The sequence below is a fragment of the Strigops habroptila genome, chromosome 9 (assembly GCF_004027225.2).
Source record: "Strigops habroptila isolate Jane chromosome 9, bStrHab1.2.pri, whole genome shotgun sequence".
Lineage (NCBI taxonomy): Eukaryota > Metazoa > Chordata > Aves > Psittaciformes > Psittacidae > Strigops > Strigops habroptila.
In genome coordinates this window covers 11964765-11985219 of record NC_044285.2, presented here as the reverse complement: position 1 = coordinate 11985219, position 20455 = coordinate 11964765, and the positions used below count along the sequence as shown (strand labels likewise).

Genomic DNA, 20455 nt, shown 5'->3' with positions numbered 1-20455 from the left:
TTTTAAAGTATTTTTCCCAAGGTGGTAATAAATTGCAAAGGTAGATAACATTAGACAATTAACATTTTGAAGAGTAGATGCTGTCACCATTAAAAGTGGGCACTTAGGACGTATAATAGCAGTGTCACATTTGTCACGACATCTAAAAGATGGGATGCTTAAATGCAATGTGAAGGCTATTAATGCAGAAATGTTTTAAAACTGCCATCAGACCTCTTGTAGTCAATACTGGTGCTTCACATAAAAATCACCCGCACTGATGATAAGGTAACTAGATTGAGGTCAGATCATTGGAGAACAATCAAATATGAAAAATCATTGCCAGCTGCCACCATTTTCAAATTGGAGACACAAACTTAAGATAATTCAGCTGAGACAATTCACAGAAACTTCAAGGGGGTGACCCCTCCAAGTATTGTACGATTCCTGACACTCAGTCAATGTAAATGATACCCGATTTTTAGAGGCAGTAACATTTATTTTCAATACATCCAAAGCATCTATCTATATGCAGCACACACACCTATACTGAAAACCAGAATTATGTATCTAACTTATCCATAATTATTATTAAGAATAGCTACACTGATTATAGACTCCTATAAAATATTATCAGATTATCTATACTGAGTAGTTGCAGTCGTTGTTAACTTTGCTCATGGTCAAGGGTGCACAGCACTGCTGCAAATGATGCCCAGGTGAAGTTCAAATTCAATGCATTAGCAGAGTAGGCAGTTAAAGTGAAGTATAATTTTGGCTTTATAATACAAAATTATTATGAATATTGTATACTTTTCTGTTCAGGAAATTTCCATGAGCTCACATGGAGCAGGGTGAAAATATACCTAATTCTTTCAGAAAGAAAGGAAACACCTGTTTGGGGACCAATTATGAACTTCATAAAACTATCAGTCCTAATTACTAAATAGCTACAGGATTCTCATTTAAGCAAAATCAACCATACTTGAAAACTAAACTTAGAATGTAAATGATGCAATCATTCATAATTCATTCTGCCACAGTACACAAAAGCAGAACCTACAGTAGGCTGGTTTTAAATCTTTTGTGCAAATTTATACAGCAAATACTAGATATTAAAAAGCTGTTAAGGAGAAGTAGATTTTTTTAAGATTACTATTTTTTATCCAGCATTTTAAAACCAATCTTAAACTTGAATGCATCTGCTTTAATAGAAAGACTTAGCAGAAAACACAATGTTATAAGCAGTCTGTCTTTAAGAAGAATGATCTACAATTGCTGCTCATCAGAAATATTAGCTGCTCATTAGAGAATGTTGTATTACCATTTGCAAGACCTATACTTACTTGTAACTGGTAAGTTAAATCTTAAATCTGGCAGTAGATAATATCTACTGCCCATACATTAGTGGAATCAATGATCCAAGGTATTCCAAGGATAATTTCTCAGGCAAGATAACTGAGGGCAAGACCTCAAGATCTCAAATACAGCTACAGCTCTCCTGGGGAAGAAGAGAAGACTCTCAATATCAATCCTTGATTTGCAGGTCTCAGCCTTTTTGCAGGCTAGAATGACCACACAAATTAGTTGTTCAAGCTGAGGTCGAGGTTTGCTGCTGTTACCCTTATCAATAGAAACTCATTATGACAACTGAATATCAATTCATTACATGTCATCCTTATGTGAAATTACTTGTGCCCTCAAATAAATACCACCCTATGAATACATAAATACTAACCACACAGAAAGTTGGTTACTTAGTACAATACATTCCAAAGCAGCAATTCTGTAGTTTATAGTGTTATTCACTTATCACATGCAAAGTTTAGCTAGAGCTGAGAAGTTTAATGCCTATGGTATTTCTGTGTACCAGTACTAAATACTGTGTAAGCCACTAGTAATCCTATGAGTAGCTTGGGAGAGAATTTGCAGTAAAAAATGTCAATCAAATTTAGTCCTTCTTTATGTTTGCAAATTGCTTGAACAGATTGTGAGATCTTCTTATTTGTTTGCCATCAGTTATTCTTTATCAAATATTATGGCGAGGAAAACTGAGCATACTGATTGATCACGAATTGTTTGCTGATGCTGTAAATATATATATATAAATATAATGTACTCCTGTACGTGTAATAATTTCATATGCCATCTGTGTGATCCGTTACTTCAGAAAATGTTATTAAATTCCCTGTGCCTTAACCTTTTTTCAACACAAAATATTACATTTCCCCAAAATCACTTTTCACAGACATTCTTAGCAATAAAACTGGTTTTTGTGTGGATTCTACACTCTCTAACCACCTGGAGTCTGTCTATCTCACAGGGACAGTGTCCAATGCAGTGTTGATCAGATCCATGCTGGGCTGGCACTCTCAGTGGTCCATATGTATATACCACTCACAATGATGACTGGATACATACTATCCTGAAAAATTTCTTTGTCATTAAAGCTGACCTAGGACCTTCTGTTTACTCTTGTTTACTCCTGAGTTTAAGTCTGGTAATATCAGGTATCAATCCATCTTTTTATTCACACTGGTAAATCATATTAGACAGGGCCTTCTTGTCCCTGTATGAGTACATCTTTGGTTGAAGATAGATGGTAAAGGAAGCTCCAGATTGCAGTAAACTATGGATTCTTGTCCCTCCTGTCATATTGAATACCTATATATCCACTCAAGCTTTTAATGAAAGTAAGGTTTGGGAAGAGTTGAACTCCCTAGAGGGTGTGCTGAGATTTTTAATTTAGCTCTGATTACTTCAATGAACACAATGCATTTACATTTGCAGGGCAGAAAAAGTAATGCTTAAATGAAACTTAATCTCATATTTTGAAAATCTGCAAACGATTTGAACTCTGTTACAGGACACTTTAAATTTCATTAAAGAATAATGGCATGAAAAAACAGCAAGCCACAGTATTCCTTCATAACTTGAAAATATAACATTACAGATAATCGAATGTAATTGTCCAGAGGTTCAAGGAAGTGTTTCCACAGACAATAATTTATATAACAAGAAAGAAAACCCTATTGTCCACTTAGCGGGGTTAAAGGTGAGGAAGTGGGAATATAAAGTATGCTATGCAATCAAATTCTTGTCATAATTGCATTTGGTTTTGTGTTTTGTGTGCAAAAGCCACATAAAATCATGTGTTCGAAGACTAGTATTTAAAGAGATCTTTCTGCACGTGTATTAGAAAGCATGAAAAACTATCTAAAAGTTCAAGCATTCAGCATGTTTAACTGTTTATGAGTTGTTTATTAATATTTTATTAACTATTGCTTTAAAGAACAGGAAAAATGTTGCTTGCCAATTCAGAGAAATAAGTGATCTTTGTTCAGTGATTTAACATATAAGCTTTATAAAATCATGAAACATGCTGGTTGCTGTGGTACTCATGGTATAGATGGGAAAGTAACAACACACATTGCATTCTCTTGCATGAAGAATATTGTTCCTTCTGGATCCTTTTGAGTTCGTCCAACTTCTTTCTTCTACAAACTTAATTTCCTATCTTTATTCTTTCTTACTGAATGGCATTCTTTGCATCCAGCAATTGAATCACTCCCTTTTGAAAGTGGACAACCTTGTGATGCACTTTTAAATTATCTGTTGCATTTACAGCAGTTGAACTGTGACATATTTTGTAAGATTGTGAAAAAATATTGCTATTTCTGCCAGCAGGAATTGTTTCATGAATGCAAAAGCTGTACAGAAAATAGAGCTCAAATTCATACTGTACAGGCTATTTTTACCACCTTGTATATAATATACTATACATCATAATCTCTCCCTAATTTTTGTCTTACTCTACAGGATATATACACTTTCGTGAACCATTCATAATAATAATAACTAAAATAGTGGTTGTTATTTTGACTGTGAATGTTTTAAAATGTCAGATAAGTCTAACAGATTGTGCTGTTTGTGTCAGCTCTGAAACAAATTCTGAGTAAAGGGGGTACAGCTGAAGTTACTGAAAATTATCAATTCATTTGTGTGACTGGAACACTAAAATCTGACTGTAGTCTAAGAGATATAAAGTTGGCAGAAAAAAATCAGAGAGGACGGCATGAAATAGTAAGGACATTTAAATGCATAGACAACTCAAAAGAGAAAAACCTGGGAATATTACAGATAAATGTGTTAGCTAGGAACATCCAAAGGCAAAGCTTTGGCAACGTGTATGGATCATCAAATTCAACTAAAGAAGAAATGAACACAGCACAGAATTGAAGAAGAAAACTAAGGGTTGTGTGGGTGAATCAGTTTGGGAGAAAAATGCTGGAAGTACCATGCAAACAGTAACAAGAGTTACTACTAAAGTTCCTGATAGTTTTCTATTAAAAAGACAATTTGCCCCAAATTGAGAATTTATGGTTTTTACCTGAAACTTTTAGTGTGTACAAATAGAAGAATCCAAACAATTATATTTCAAAAGGGGAAAATGTTTCACTGGTGGAAAATCTGATCAGGATCAAAAAAAATTACAGTATGTGAATGAAAATTCATCATCACATGGGGATACTGGCAGTGAGTTTTGGTAGGGCTGACAGGGAAGCCAATTCTTTCTTATAAAGGTGTAGATACGTGTATAAAATACCTAGCACTGAAACTCACGGATGAGCCAAAGATTGGGAGAACAGCAACAATGAAGACAGGATGTCCACATAAAAATAAATAGCCTGTAAAACTGCTTTAAAGAAGTGCTTTGAGACAGTCAGATGCAAAGTTACTCATCCTGAGATGCAGACAACTGGTTGAAATACACACAAGACCTCATCTTTAGAAGACAACAAACGTATATATCCTTCAGGCCAAAGTGTGTCTTGGAGATATCCAAACAGGCTGCAAACAAGCCAACTCTTACTGCATATACTGGAACTATGGCAAAAGAGTCCTAAACAATCTAATTTATCCTGCCAAGAAGTTTGGTAAAAGCTAGCTGGAGTGCCTCTGTGGTGCACTATGGTCTGTGACCCTGATACTGATGTACTCATGTATTTGTAGATATGACTAGAAGAGATATTTTTTTAATGATGGGTTGGGTTTGGTTGTTTACTAGACTTTCTTACTTAGTTCTTACTTAGTTCTGTATTTAGTCTTCTCTTCCTCCAGGCAAGAAGATTGAAATTGATAATTTTCATCTTCAGAAATCTACCCCAGTTTTCTGCCTCTGTTGAGACTTTGTACAACGCCTGGAATCTGTACCAGCATTGTAGGTAACTATTGTTTTCTCTGTGTATTTATCCCTTTGCTTTGTACATATAAAGTAGTCCACATGCAGACATAGAAAAGGCTAGCAATGTAGCCTAAAATATAGTTGCTGCTATTTTCTCTGATCTTGTGTATGCTTAGAGAACTATTGGCCTCCAGTTATAATGCTAGCATCCAAGTTCTAATTCAGGGCTTCTGTCTTCTAACTTGTCCAAGTGTAGGTATTGCACCTAACACGGTAGGTATCTTTGTTCTGAGATCTTTGCTGCCACTTCTTTCATGGTTTACATCAGATAATATTAATGTTTGATGTCTTTATTTAGATCACATGAATCAGCTCATGTCTGTGCTCATATGGGTTTGCAGTAACAACTGTAGAACAAAACATGTTTGTAGGCTCATTTGCCTTTTAAATATCTCTCAGTTCTTACATGTATCAAATTCTTTTTTATATTTGCCTCTTGAGAGATGCTTTTTCTTGTGTCTAGTTCACTAGGGTAGCTGATTTGCCCACTGTAATGGAGTGTTCTTCTTTTAAAGTTTGAGAATAGAGAATTTTGAGAATTTTCCAGTGTACACTATCTTGTGGAATTCTGGCAAGAACCTTTTAAACTACCTTCATGCCTACTCAGGTTTTATTCTAAAACTGGTTCTATATCAGCATTTACTATTTGGATTATTATTAAGTGACACTGTCTTTTAAAACAAGACAGAATAGTTAGTTCCCCTTTTACTGGTATTTTATGCCCTGAACATGAAATAAGTTTTGACTTCCACTTTTGTACCCTTTTTTAATCTGAACTATTATCACAATAACAAGCCATTGTGTGTCATTATCTGCTTGGAAACAATTCTGCTATTAATGTCTAGTTGCATTCTGCAATCTGAAGCAGTTTCATGTGCATTCACTGAGCCTGATTCTCTAGGACTCTGAGTTTGGTATAATCAGAGTAATATGTCATGACAACTTTGCTTAAGGATATATTATGGTAGTTACAGGTAAATAAAATGTACATTAGGGAGGAATCAGACCTTTCAACTCCTTTGAAAAACTTTGTTGTATTCCATTTTTTACAGATATTCTGTGTTCTGCTTACTTAACCTATTTGGGCTAATGTTGCAACTCTAAGAACTACACAGTTCACATTTTTTAAATTAAAGCTGAAATTTGCAAGCATTATTCTGTAAAAATAAAATAAAAATCCATTCTATCAGAGCACATAGAGGTTCACTTATCTGTTGCCTATTCTAAGATGGAATTTTTAAAATGTAAATATTGTTCCACCATGACAAGGAATGACATTTGAGACATTGAAATGGCCAGTGACGCTGAAAAGTTCAAGACCAGTTATTTCCTGATGCCAACAAGGAGAAGTAATGAGGGAATAGATATTTAAATTACAGACCTAAGAATTCTTCCATCCCCACTTAAAAGTATGGAGATACTAAAATTCTCTACTTAGATATTAGATTGCCTTTGGTGCACCTGTTTCCTGATTAAAGTAGAGGAGGTTTGGATTGCTTTGGATTACTATTAAGACAAATACACAGGTTCTAAAGCAATGCAAAACCAAGGTCAGCTAAATTTTGCAGGTAAAAGATCAAATCAAACACAACGCACAGTGCAGAAAAGATAAACAGTGCCATGCAAAGAAATTTGAGTAGCAGGACAGAGACACAAAGCCTAAAACCAGTGTATCTGCAGTAGAGAGAAAGAAAAAATGCTTACAGGAGATGAAGAGTCATGGGCAAAACCAAGGACTTCATATTCCACTGCAATAACTATCCAAAAAAAGAAAGGGAAAATGAGCAGCACCTACAGTGTTTAAGAATATTGAGAATTCCAGGGAGCAAGAGGATATCTGCCATATGACCTGAACTGCTTCGCAGCCTCTTGATTCAAATGCTGTGCAGGAAAACAGGCTGCTATATTTGCAATTGAGCTGTTAGATCATAAACCAATTCAACTGCAGCTGAATCAAAGGACCAGCTGCAACATGAGCCCCAGAAATATTGATAATATTACAAATGTTACAGTAGAGAAATGTAGCTGAGAGCTGGTGATATTCAGTATATGTACTCTGAGTCCTGTAAGCAAAACCAAGCTGTTAATAAGAAATCTGTGAAACAAGCAACATTATCTCCTGGAGTCTGTAGCAGCTGACAGGCAAAAATACTGTGCTGAGTGACAGTGTAGCATGAAAAAGAGCAATTTGCTCACCAAGTGCCATCAAAGATACTCCAAACTGAAAGAGGGAGGACAACTGAAAGAGGGAGGATCCTGATATGACGGGGATCATCCATTCTTCCAGCAGCCCTAACAAAACAACTGAAGAAAGAACAGGCACAGCTTCAAAGAAAAGGTGTTACATCTTCTGAAACAAGCACAGTGTGGATCTGCCTCCAACCAGCAGTGACAAAGTGTTTTGGTAAATCAGAGATTGGTGTTGGCTCAGAAACACTTCACAGTGAAGAATAACATTGCAATGAACTGCCTCTGAGGGGCTCTTGCCTGCTTTGCTAACATTCAGGAGTGACTATTTTGTGTTAAATTACCCAGGTTCTCCTGTCACCTGACAAAGTTTTCTTCATCCTGTGGTAAGTACCTCTGAAAACGAGTAACTATAGATGCTTCCAGGAAGCGTTATAGTTTACACCAAGCATAGTATAAACCGAATGAGGCACTTGCCAGTTATTAAAATCAGAGCAGATAATAGTTTTATTTTAGAAAATGGAAAGGGCAAGGGGAAAGTTATGCAGCGCTATGACATCAAGTTACAGTAACTTCTACGAAAAGAAAGAACATAAGGCTGAGTGGAGAAAAGCCGATAAGTTTCCCTACTTTAGACAGACAATTTCTACATCCATCCAAATCCTAAGAAAGGTGCCAGGAGAAGTATCACCACAAGAGTTAAAAACACCTTAACGCTCTGGGCTCAGATCACTTTCTTTTTAGCAATTTGCATCCGCATTCCTATATCCAGGGTGAGTGTCATCCACGAGGCTGCAAAGTGGCGCTCCTCCAGCTTCTCTTGCTGGAGCCCTGGTGAGCTCCATGTGGAAATAAATGCTGATTGAGAAGTATGAGCAGGACTCTAAGTCTCCTGGTTCTCACCTGAGAGAAGACTGATCTAATTCTCACTCCAGTTAATGTTATTTGTACATATTGAAATAGTATTGGCAGGAAAATAACCTTCTTTTCCCTCTTCTTACATCCCCAAATAACTTACAGTTTAGTAGATCAAAATGAGGATTCAAATTCATTCAGAACTAGACCTGGATCTCCTACATGCTTCAAAATTTACCCAGCCTTTAAGATACTGGAAGAGGAAAGATTGATGAAAACTACTGTGGCCCATTTATGAATCTTATTCTGAAAATACCCCAAAAAAACATTCAGCAAAGACAATCCAAATCTGTAACTGTTTGAGGGAACTAAGCGAAATTACATCTTTGTTGAATTTAGTGCATGGAAAAATAATTCACCCAGCATTCATCTAGATTTTTGTTTAAAGGGGACTAAGCATAAATTCTAGGCAATTTAATCGCAGATGTTATAAGACAGACACATGCTCATAACTTGAAATAGCGATATATTCTCAAGAAGCAAGAGAGGGGAGAGCGTTCTATTTTCCAGTAATGAATGTTCAATTGAGATAATTTATGGGACAGTAAGGGAAGTGCAAAGAGTATAGTGATTGACAGTAAAAGCCCCATCCAGCCCCAGCACCCACAAAAGCACTGCCACCATGTCAAGTGCAGCCCTCCTACTCCTAGCTGGGTTTGGTTCATGATAGCAATGACAAAGACATCAAATGCAATTGCAGTATAGTCGCCAACAGTGAGTCCATTCCCAAAACCAAAGACAGGACAGGGAGCCTTAGCCCTTCAGCTCCTTGTTTGGAAGAGTAGGAAGAAATGGGGTTTGGAAACTTGCAAGATGCCACCAAGAAAAATTAAAGCAGCAACAGCACTGAGGTAAACCCCTACCACAAGTACTAACACAGTGACAGACTGGACCAGCACATGTGTTTTTACAGGAGAGTGCCCAACAACATGAGGAGGGCTGTGGGAAGGTCTGTCCCTCAGGTGGGCTCCAGGCTGAGGGCAGAGCTCAGCAGAACACAGTGTCCCTCTGCCACCAGGCAGAGGCTGTGGGTGGGCAAGGAGGAAGAGAAGGTTTGGGAGATCTCAGTCAGCCTCCCTGCTTATGGCTGGAAGCCAAGCTGCTGGTGCAGGAGCTGAGAAACACACATCACTTGAGGACTTCCAGTGGGGAAAAAAATTTAGTATGTATTAGCTCCCTCGTCCCAGCACAAGTGTCAGTGTCCTCTGCAGCAATCCCCTTCCTCATTTGTAGAGGAATCTGTACCTGGAGAAGGGTGTGATTTTATTTCAATAGATTGTGCTTGATGATAAGTTGCAAAATTATTTCTCTTGTATGTTTTAGCTTCCACCTATTTCCAAAGGGAATACCTAGATCCTGAACTCAGGTTAGAACTACTCAAATCATCAGTTTAGTGGCTTGTTTGTTTGTTTGTTCTTCAGTGAAAATGATAGTAAACCAAAGACACTCAGACTAGACATTATGTTGCAACTCCCCAAATATGACATTTTAATAAACAGCAGCAAAACAAAGCTGCGGAAAAAAAGAACTTAATTTTATCTTTAAGTTTCAAATTTAAAGCCAATTTTTTCTGATGTTGGCTGAGGAGTATTCTGAAAAGGCATCGTTGCAGGGACACCACACCAAACGATTTCTGTTCCGTGCCAGCTGGGGCTTTAGTCGATGATCTCGGACCCGTGGGAACGAATCCGGGCTCTGCTCTGACTGTTGCAGGTACAAACCGGAGCAGCGGCGCGCTCGGGAGCCGGGTGAGCAGAGGGAAGCAACTCCACACACACCTAAGGGGAAGTTCGCCGGGATGCGAAGCAGCAAAAGTAAACCGGTTTACTTTGCAGAGGGAAATCTCTGCTTGGCACCTTTCCCCGCAGCTAAGCCGAGCGGCTCCGTTACGGATTGCTGAGGAGCAGCGTCTGCAGGGCCGGGCGGGAGGCGGCTCGGGCTGCTGCGGGCTCCCGGCCGACCCGCGCCTCAGGGCGCCCCGTTACCGCCGCTGCCCCCCGGCCGCGGGCGAAGAGCACCGGGGGGGAAGCGGGACTGCGCTAGCGGGGGGCGGCGGGAGACAAAGGCGCGGGGAGGACGCGAGAGGGGCCCGGCGGGGAGCGGGGATGCGGCAACAGGCCCGAGCGGGGACCAGCGCGGGCAGGTGCGCGGGGCCCGGCGGGGCCGCCGGCGGACAATGGTGCGCGCGGGGCAGGGGCGGGCGCAGGTGCGGGGCGGGGCCGCGGGCGGGGTGTGAGGCGGGGCGGGTCCCGCCGCCAGCCGGGCACCACCGCACCCGCACCGCGGAGTTCGCTGCGCCGCCAGCCGCGCCCGGAGCCGCTCCTCTGCGGCCTGCGCAGACCCCGTAAGTCCGTCCGTCCTTCATCCCTCCCGGCGGCGCGGAGCTGGCTCCAGCCACCCCCTCCCGCGGTGCCATTGCCCGGCGCGCAGCCGGGGCGCCGGGCGGGTCTCGCATCTCGCCCATTGTTCGCGGCGCCCCGGGGCTGGGGGGCGAGGTGGGGCCGAGCTGGGCCGGGGCTGAGGTGGGGCGGCCGCGAGCGGTTCCGCGGACGCTCCCGCGGTGTTCTGGCGGTGGTACGTGTGTCTCCTCGGGCTCTGGGAGCTCGGTACTGCCCGGCTGCTGTCGCTGCTAATTCCTCTCAGATGTTTCTACTTTCCAATTATTCTCCCTTCTGGAGGCTCAGCCCTTTCTACTCGGTGGACTGAGGAAATATTTATTTATTTGTTTTAAATGATGGTGTCCCCTCGGTTGTCTCGCAGCAGAAATGGGCATGCTGTGAAAGGTCTCTCTCTGCAGCATTCATGAACCCCCTTTGCCACCAGAAGGCATATGCATTCAGAGGAGGGTAAATCAGGGAGGGAGATGGGGCAAATGTGTGCTGACAGCCTCTCGCTGAACACAGGCACTTGCGAGCACTCTTTCTGCTTACAAGTCTGTGTCCTGATCACTTTGTTCGCTGCACCTTCCACAAAGGAGCATTTCTTCAGCTGTGCAAGGTAGCAACAATTTAAAATCTCCCCGGTAAGCCCTGGTACAGCTCCTGACCCTAAACGGCTGCTGTGCATCGAGTGGTGCTGGGTGTTAAATCTCAGCGGACCCAGCACACCTGACTGCCTCGAATGCTTTTTGTTTGATGGTCCTTGATGGACTTGCTAAGTGCATTAAGTCTGCTGAGGCTTAGAGTTTGCTAGCTCCCGGGAGCAATATATTCTGTGAACACCCCTGTCTAACGAGTTTGATTTTAAAGGGAAAATCCATGATACAGAACTGGTGGTGTGATTATGAAAAGTGATATATAATTTCTTTGAAGAAAGAAGAAATCTTGAAGCAATTCATAAAATGGAATATAAGGTTTTTGCAGGAATAGAACGTTTGCATTATCCATCATCAATTTACCCGTTCAATCCCTTTCTGCTATAGTAGCAGTTTGTTTTCATTTTCTGTTTTTATTGCCCTTTCCATAATGATTTTCTATTTATTGAGTTCCTTTTCTTTCCTGTCACTGTGAATGCTGGTCCCTAATCTAATTCTTAACAGCATTTGTAACTACAGTTCAGTTTATGCTCTCATCTTAAAAGAAAATAAAAATAATGTAGGCAGTGCCCTTGCTCATTTCACAACTTTGAATTTACAGGATTCACGCAATATTGATCCCTTTATTGTTTTTTGGTGTTCTCTTTCAAATGTTAATGAAACTTGGCCTATTTCAGGCAGATCTTGATTGAGAAGGTGAAATAAAAATGCTTTGGCTGCCTTTAATGATCATTTTGGCTACTTTCATTGTGTGTTCTCCAATAACAACATGATCCAAGTTGTGTGTACATTTCTTCTTCATTCCCCCCCCCCCCTTTATATTTTTAGCCTTCATCAAAATGTTTGGTCATCAGCAAGCCCATTTTTTTACATAACTCATATTTGGTTAAATATGGTGCTAAAATATACAAGATTACTATGTGGGGTTTTTTTTCCTGCCCTAAGAAAATTAAAAAGGAGTTAAGATGTATATAAGGAAAGGTTTAATAGACAGTGGAGAACCAGAGATTTCTTTCTTTTGGAAAAGAACCCTTACCAATGTTTATTGAATTTGCTCATCTGCATGAAGAAAAGAACTCTTGTTTTGTTATCTAGCAGCTGTAGGAAGATTGACAGCTACAAATTGCGAATCTATGAAGGATCGGTCCATGACACAATTTTTAGTTCATTTAGATCGTTATCCTGCACATCTTGTCATTTGCAAAATTATATAAACAAGATCAGTAAGTTTGTGGAGAAGATACAAATGCAGTGAATGTACTGCAAAGATTTTGAAGCTCTTTGGGATAATTAGCAGAGCATAGTCTTGCCTGAAATATGACATTAATACAGTTAATTTAAATTCAGATATTAACACAATTGTAAACATTATACTGTAGAGAAGAAATACATATTTTGAAACATGCTAGCTCTGTCAGAAGAACATTAAGTGTAATAGTCTTTTTGTTAAGATAAAGAGAACATCATTGATGTCGTGGTGTGCTTTGCATTTTTAAACAGAATCTAGTGAATTACAAACATTCATCACACTACAAGCAATCGCTGAAACTTCTCAGTACCCCAAAATAGAGAGTTATTTGTATACTCATACTCACATGTTTTCTGATTATGGTTTCACTGTAAAAACAGAAATAATAAATCAAGCTATTGTTCTGAAATGAATTCTGTGCTAGTTCCAAGTGTTTTTTTGCTCTACTTCTACCTTGTAAATTTATGTTTAAATACCTCAGTGTGTTCAGGTTATGGAACTTTTTGGGAAGTGTGGGGAAGCTGCAGGAAGGGCTGGGAGCGGCCTTTGTTGGATCTTGGAAGAGTTAAGGGCATATAATCTGTGAAAGGTCAGGCTTACAGAGTGGCTGAGAAAGAAGGTAGCTGAAATTTACAAAGGTCAAAAAGAGTGATGTGCTAATTTTAAAGGATATCTTGTATAATTATTGCTTATGTTAACATGTCAAGATGTAAAAAAATAAATATTTCTTGGTGTGTGGTTTTTATCTAGGTTTTTAACAATTAACTTTCTTAAACATGATATTTGTAACACAGTTACTGTGCTTTTAATGGTATTTCGTTCTCTGTGCCAGTGGAAATGGGCTGTACAAACAGGCCCATGCCAACTTACAACTCTTGAATGCCTCAGTTCATGACTGGTCTTGGCACTGCTCATTGAGGACTGTCACTTTCCAGAAATTGATTTCTTTGAAACATGTGAGTCTCTGGAGTTCAGTTTCGTTTCACCTCCTATCCTGGGTATTTATTATTTCATATTACCTCCTATCCGTTTCCCGTGTGTGCATGGCAGAGGTGGTAGTCACGGTCAGCAGACAGGCGACATGGAGCTCATCCCTCCTGTCTGTGTTGGCCACCAGCACTGTAGGTTGGCATGCTTGGGTCAGTACAGAAAAAACTGGGTGGTTCCTTCGGGGAGGTGGGTGAGGAGGCTGACATCCTCTGATGTCACCAAGGATTGGTGCTGAGAGTTTACTACTGAACTCTGCTGCTATTTACAGCTGGCTTTAAGTTATTTTTAAATACTGTCTCTTAAGTGTTTATCTTGTGAATTAATTCCTGCCATGGCACTATATTTTTAAATTAACTCAAACCCAAATGGGTTCAAAATGCAACAGACCTTTTTATAAATGACAGTGCTAAATGACAGATGACAAAATACAGGGTCTGGAGAATACATACCAGTTTATATGTTGGTTTCTGGTACTTCCCGTGCAATATTACAGCAACATTAGTTATCCCTGGTACTCCAGGTGATTGTCTGTGAATGAATTGCAGTGGAACTGATGTGGGAATTGCATCAGAGTGTACATCTGCAGGAACTCTAGGTCATAAAACAAGTCCTAGGTTTGATCTGAAGTAATCAAGTATTGTTGATCCTCCAGGGAAGTGCTTAATGCTCTTTTTTTTTTCCAGGCAAGAAAGCAGTCAGTAAGGATGCCTATTACATGGGGAGTGACGTTTTAGTGGAGAAAAGTCTGTATCTCAAATTAGGTGGTGATATGGATGATTTAATTGTGAACGAATGTAAACGGTGTATAGAAAACCAGACAAATCTTCAAAATGTAATTGTAATTCAAAATTAGAGAAAAGAAAGATGCATTATTTTCAAAGGCTGGTACCTGGTAGTGTTTCAGGGCTAGAAACAAATGTTCTAAAAGAGAACTAGGGATTTCCTTTTTTCTGCTGGTATAAAACACCTGTTTCTTCCATTGTAAGCTGAAGATCACTTGACTTTATCATGCAATTCAGATGTTTAAGACAAGCTTTCTTTGGTGAGGAAGAGTCATTGTATTTCTCGGTGTGTTCTGCTCCCGTGGCAGGCCTGCAAACACAGTGTGTGCTTGTGATGCTACTAGCAAAGGGACTGTTGCTTTAGCTCAAGTAGCAAAGATCTCCACTTGGAAGGAAGGTTTTTGAGTCCTTTATTCCAGAGTAGGAGTTCCTATCAGTTTTGCAATAGTATTTTTAAGCAGCTTCAATTACATATTCTTACCTTTGGTTCACTAATGAGAGCTCACCTTTCAGTCTCTCTGACCTTTTTCAGTGAGGTTAGCTTCCACTGAATCCACCCTGTCTGTTCTGTTAGGTTGTAATTCCTTTTACAAAGTCAACTTTTGCCTTTCTTTATTCTGTCACTTCTGGTTTTGATCATCTTCCCTCAGTTCTCAGAAGTATTTTGTATTCATTAATCCTTACCTTTCCCACTGATACACCACTTCTGTCTCCCTTAGTCTAGCCAAAGAACCCAGTTCCTTTTACTCCAACTGCTTGGTTTGCTCACTAGCTCGAAGATCTCTTTACACCTACAACTTTTTCTCCCACTTCAAAGCTAGTCATGACAATGTGACAGCACACATTTTCTTTCTCCAGCTGTAGCATGTATCTGTAAGTCGAGTATTATGTTTCTGAACTTGAATTTTTTCATGCTGCTAACACTGCACATGAAGTTGTCCCTGTGAAGAGAGTTCATCCTTACAAGTAGTTTTACACTGGAAATCTGTGTTCTATCCATGGTTTTGAAAGCCAGCAGAATTGATGCTTAAGGACATGCATTCTATGTGAGAGAGAGATGATTTGCACAATGGTTCTGCTCCGAGACATAAGTGGTTCCAGTTTTCTTGGTTAAAAAGTTAACTGACAAATTGCTGATGGATTCTATTTTTCCCTAGGACAAAAAGAAGCAGTCTTCTCGAGTCAACGGCCTGTGCCTCTTTCCCTCGCTAGTCTTCCAAGGTTCAGAATTCTCTCTTGAGATCTATTCCCTTCTGCAGAGTTAGGATTTGTCTACAAAATGTGTTACAAGGTTCTTTGTGAGATTACAGAATTCTACTTTATTGCAGCTGCTCTAGAAAGGAGTAATTTAATCCTGAACTTTCTTCATGGGTGGTAGCTTCTTGCTAGCTCATCATGGGAAATATTATTGTAATTCCAGTACTAGCCAAATTTACGAAATCTACTTTAAAAATGCTTTAACCTCATTTATTTGTGGGATAAGGAAGAGAGCGAGTTCTTCCATATAATGGAAATGCCCACTACTGAGTCAGATGTAGTCAACCTGAAAATGTCAGATCATAAAGTTCAGCATTTTCAAATTGGGGTTGAAGTGAGAGAGACCCACTTATACTTTGCCATTTCAAGCAAGTATTACTTTTTTCACTTTCCCATAATTCAAAGAACAGGTGAATGAACCTGTCTAAGGCTGTAAAATTAAAAAGAAAAATCAACTTCGGAAGGAAGGAAACGAGCCATTTCGCAAAGCAAAAGACCAAGATGGGACATTTCAGGTATAAATGAGAAAATGCACAAACATGATTAGCATGAGAATATGGGTTTACAGTGCAAAGTCTAATCAAGTAATTAAGTTCCATTTTGTTTCACACATAACATAAGAAGTGAAAATCCAGGATATGAACAGCCGTCATGAAGCCAAGTATCCAAAATTTTTCAAAACTAGGTTTTCTAGACAGTCTCCAATTACACTTCACAATTACATCATGACATTTAAAAAATATAATCAGTGAAGTGTCCAAATCGAGAGATCTTTGCATTATCCAATATCCATCCTATTCTGCATGTCACTGCCCCATTTACTGATTAATGTGACCCAGCTATGAGATCAGAAGTTTTAATAGTAAAATCCATTTTCTTACTGTGCTTCACAGCTTTCTAATGATTTTTTTCAGAGTAGCAGTACCACTTGAGTTCCTGTTGCTACCCCATTGTAGCAGGTACAACTATTAAAACTTCTGCAGGTTGGATCCTGGGCTGTCATGCTGGTCACTGAAGAAATAAGGAGCATGCAATTGTTAGTCATGTTTATTAAGGCTGTTCATTGCATTTCTATTGTAGAGACAGGAACAGAATCAGTTCTCTGGAGCAACTTATAATTGCATTTATCATGAAATCTTCCTTCAGTCTTCTGCTTGTTCACTGCAAACCTCTCAGCTTTTACTACAAAAAAAAGGTTGGGGATTGTATATAAACTTTTTTTTTTTCCACCAGTAAGTTGCTGTCTAAGTCTTCATTATGTTTAGACAAGATTAATCAAGCTGAAACTACCAGCAGGCTTGTTACTCCCACCTTGTAAATGCGTAGCACCACAGTATTTATTTATTTTTCTAAAACATTGCTTTTATGTTGCTTTGTGTGTTAATACCATCCTATGCTGCTAAGATGTAAAGGGATTGTGTCTGCTTTCATGGTCTGTGAGCAATGTTTGAACCTTTGGTTCACCAGGCAGGTTTCTGCCACCTGAACTAATGAAGTGTTAAGGAAAGTAGCTGGTTCTGCTTGAACTATATTAATGGAGAACATGATACATACTTTGCCAGATCTACCATTATTCTGTCATTTTCCCCAGCAATCTTGGATCTCATTCGGATCTGGAAGAATGTTCTAATTCATTCATCTAAATTCACATCATGCTAACTGAACATCTCTTTGCTCTAGTGCCCCACATAAGTCTGACCTGGTTTCTTGTTCCTCTTTTCCACTGCTTACCTTCTTCATCCCAGTTTTGTTTTCCATTCCCAGGCTTCTTCTCCAGACATCTTGCCCAGTCACTGATTTCCTTTAACAACTCTCTTCCTCTTCCCCTTCCTATACAGGTTCACTGATCTCGATATTTCTTTATTCCTCTCATTTTAACTTACCACACGATCTCACTTGTCTGCTCTGTAGTTTCCTTACTCCTGTTCTATTCTGGTAGTGAGTCAACTCTTTCCTATTTGAAAAATGACAAAACCTCATTCTTTCTCCAAACTGCTTGAGGTTGTGAGGAGAGAAGCTTGTTGTGAGGAGAGAAGCTTTACCTGCTTGTTGACTTGGTAGCCAAAGCTGTGCGGGCTGCACCAAATAATAAAAAAAATCTGGGGGGAGTTTTGCCAGGTCCCTAAACATGTAAGATAAAACATGTTGAACACATGCTGAAGTTCCAGAGAACACAGCTGTTAAACGCTAAACCCCTACAGAGAATTTCACACACCTATGAAGTAGACAAGCTTCTCTTCTTCCATCTGAAGAATGTGTCTCTGTCATTAGGACACATTAGAAATGTTATTGTTTTGATCAAATGTGAAGTCCTTCCACCAGTGCAGGAAAGCCTTTGGACTTTCTTGGGAAAACATGGCTTGCCCATGTTAAGGCATTCCCATTTTCTCCTCACAAACTATACATATAGCAAACTGTGTAATTCTAATGCAGCATTTATTGAAAAACCATAAGAAAACATTTTTTCTACCCATGTAAAATGTAAGCATAATGACATTTGTGCTAAACTGTACCTACTCCTACTTGTAACGGCATCTTGTAGCAGGATATATTGGGCAGCCTTAGGTAGGCACACATCTCCCATCCCACCTTGGACTCTGCACAGGCAGTCTAGAATATTTGTGTTTGTGCAGATCCCAGGCCTGCCGGGATGTGCCTGCACTTGCACAGTGCAGCACTGCGCTGAAATGAAAGCCAGTTAAGTAAGAAAAACAACGTGAATTAACGCGAGCAGAGTGCTCTGCTACAAGGTCTCCTGCATACAGAGTAGTTCAAGAATTCCCACAAAATACCGCTGTACACAGTATAGCTGTGAGTGCCTGGGAGGATGGAGCTACACACTGAAAAGCCATTACATTTGTGGGAATACAGCTGGCATGTCTACAAGTGTATGGGTGGGAGGGAGGAAATACGTGATAAAGTTGGCATTGGAGATTTCAGTAGCAATCCAACTTAAGATCATTGTGTTACAATTGAAAGAGACATATATGTTGATGGATAGATGCAGAGTGTAAGAGATTGGTATCTATGTTGGTATGTATCTGCTTGAAAGTAAGATGAAGTGAAGATAAAATACAGTTAAATCTTAAAGCACTACAAGCTGAGAAGTAACACTGTTCGGTAACCATTGTGCCCTGTAGAAATGTTCACATGCATGGCTCAGCTCATTATCTGTGAATATGGAGATGGCAATTAATTGCCAAATGGGGATTTACCTTGTTAGGCTATCAACTGTTTAAAGAAAAAAAAAAGTTCTACAATTTAATTTTGTATGTGATGAGAGGAAATACATAATTTGCATGGGGCTTTTTGCTTTATTTAAACTGTAGAATTCAAACTCTTCTTACCCATGCATTATTTCAGTGTGCTGTGAGCATCTAACAGACATACTCGTTGAGAAATTGTCAGAAATGTTGTTACCACTTTGCTTTCTGGCAGACAGTCTATAATCCAGTTTGTCAAATGAATTTTCTTGATTGCCTTGCAGCATATGCAAAGTACTTAAAAATGTCATAATTACCTCTCTGAAGAGTTGGGGTGGGGGGAGAAGAGAAAGATACAAAAGAAAACAGGCATAAATTCAGCTTTCTATTCTTTTGTAAGTATAAAGAAAATGGTACTGCAGAAAGGCAGGACAAAAGATGTAACAGAAATGTTGTAGTGAGAGCAATCAAGTCCTTCGAAATGCTGGATAGTGGTTGTATCATGGTGGGGTGGGAAACATTGCTGTGTAAAATATTGAATGTTTGTTTGTTTTTATTCAGCAAGCTAAACTTAAAGTATCAAATGCACCTGTGATCTGACTTTCACCTGAATATAAATATTTGAGATGTCAGTTCTGCAGGACTTTTAAATGGGGGGTGCTTGCTAAAGCCAACGAGTGTCCCTCTGCCTCTAAGTCCACTGTTCAAAATTGCTATAAAGATCAAAAATAGTTTATTTCGCTTCTACTACTGTGATATTTAATATATTTCAGAATGCATTCATTCAGAATGAACAGTTGTCATTGCTGGCTTTGTACAGAATTTACAACTTACACTGACTTTGTTACCTGCGCTGAAGCAGGGAGAAATGTTTTTCCTAAATATTACTATGTTTGTGTTATAGGTAGTCTTAAGCTATTGTTTCTTCTATGCTAACTTATATTCTTGTTACCAAAATCATGCGTACAGTATTTGCCAGGAATCTGTGGCGGACAAAGATATAAACCTTTAGCAAACAGACAGGGTTTCACAGAGAAGTGAGAAAACACTTTGCAAGATTCATGGTATGAATTAAGCTGCTAGTTGATTGGCTTTTGCAGCTATTTTTCCTACCACTCAAGAAAGGCCAGTGTGTGGTACAATGAATCTGGAGGTCTTAGAGGCTGATATTGCTGTATCTCAGCTTCTCGATTTCTAAAATGTCAGTAGTGCTTATAAATCGGAAGAGTCTGCTTGGTATTCCGGGCAGTGCGCTTGCGAAGCCAGGCTAGAGGGAGCACCATGATTGTTGCCTTTTCGCTGAAACCCCCAAGAATTGTCTGGAGAAAAAATTCTCTTATATGGAAAAAGACCTTCTCGGTCTGTTGCCAGGAGGTGTCACTACAGCTCAGGAGTAACTATATTGTCCCCTGAGACTCACTTCAATAGTTTCAAGGTCTCATATAAGTGCTGGTGCTATCAGGTGCATTAATGCACTGCCCTTTATCATATGCCTGAAGAAAGAACTCTGAAATTGTGCAGTGTACTAATTAATATATAGAAAAGTAAAAAGATGATGCTAATGTGTGCTAAGTGTATTATCCCTCAAAAATACCCTTACTGCATTGATACTGA

The 20455-nt window shown here is 39.5% G+C and overlaps 1 protein-coding gene across 3 annotated transcripts in view; it reads left to right on the top strand.

Moving 5' to 3' along the window:
- SEMA6D (semaphorin 6D) overlaps positions 1 to 20455 on the top strand; it is a 564219-nt gene that overhangs the window by 336453 nt on the left and 207311 nt on the right. Inside the window, exon 3 of one of the 3 annotated variants that reach the window (XM_030498697.1) lies at positions 5101 to 5204. The gene's annotated coding sequence lies outside the window, so the exon portion shown is untranslated. Of the gene's footprint in view, positions 1 to 5100; positions 5205 to 10583; positions 10671 to 20455 lie in introns of those variants that run through there. The other 2 variants (XM_030498698.1, XM_030498699.1) reach the window with 2 other exon arrangements.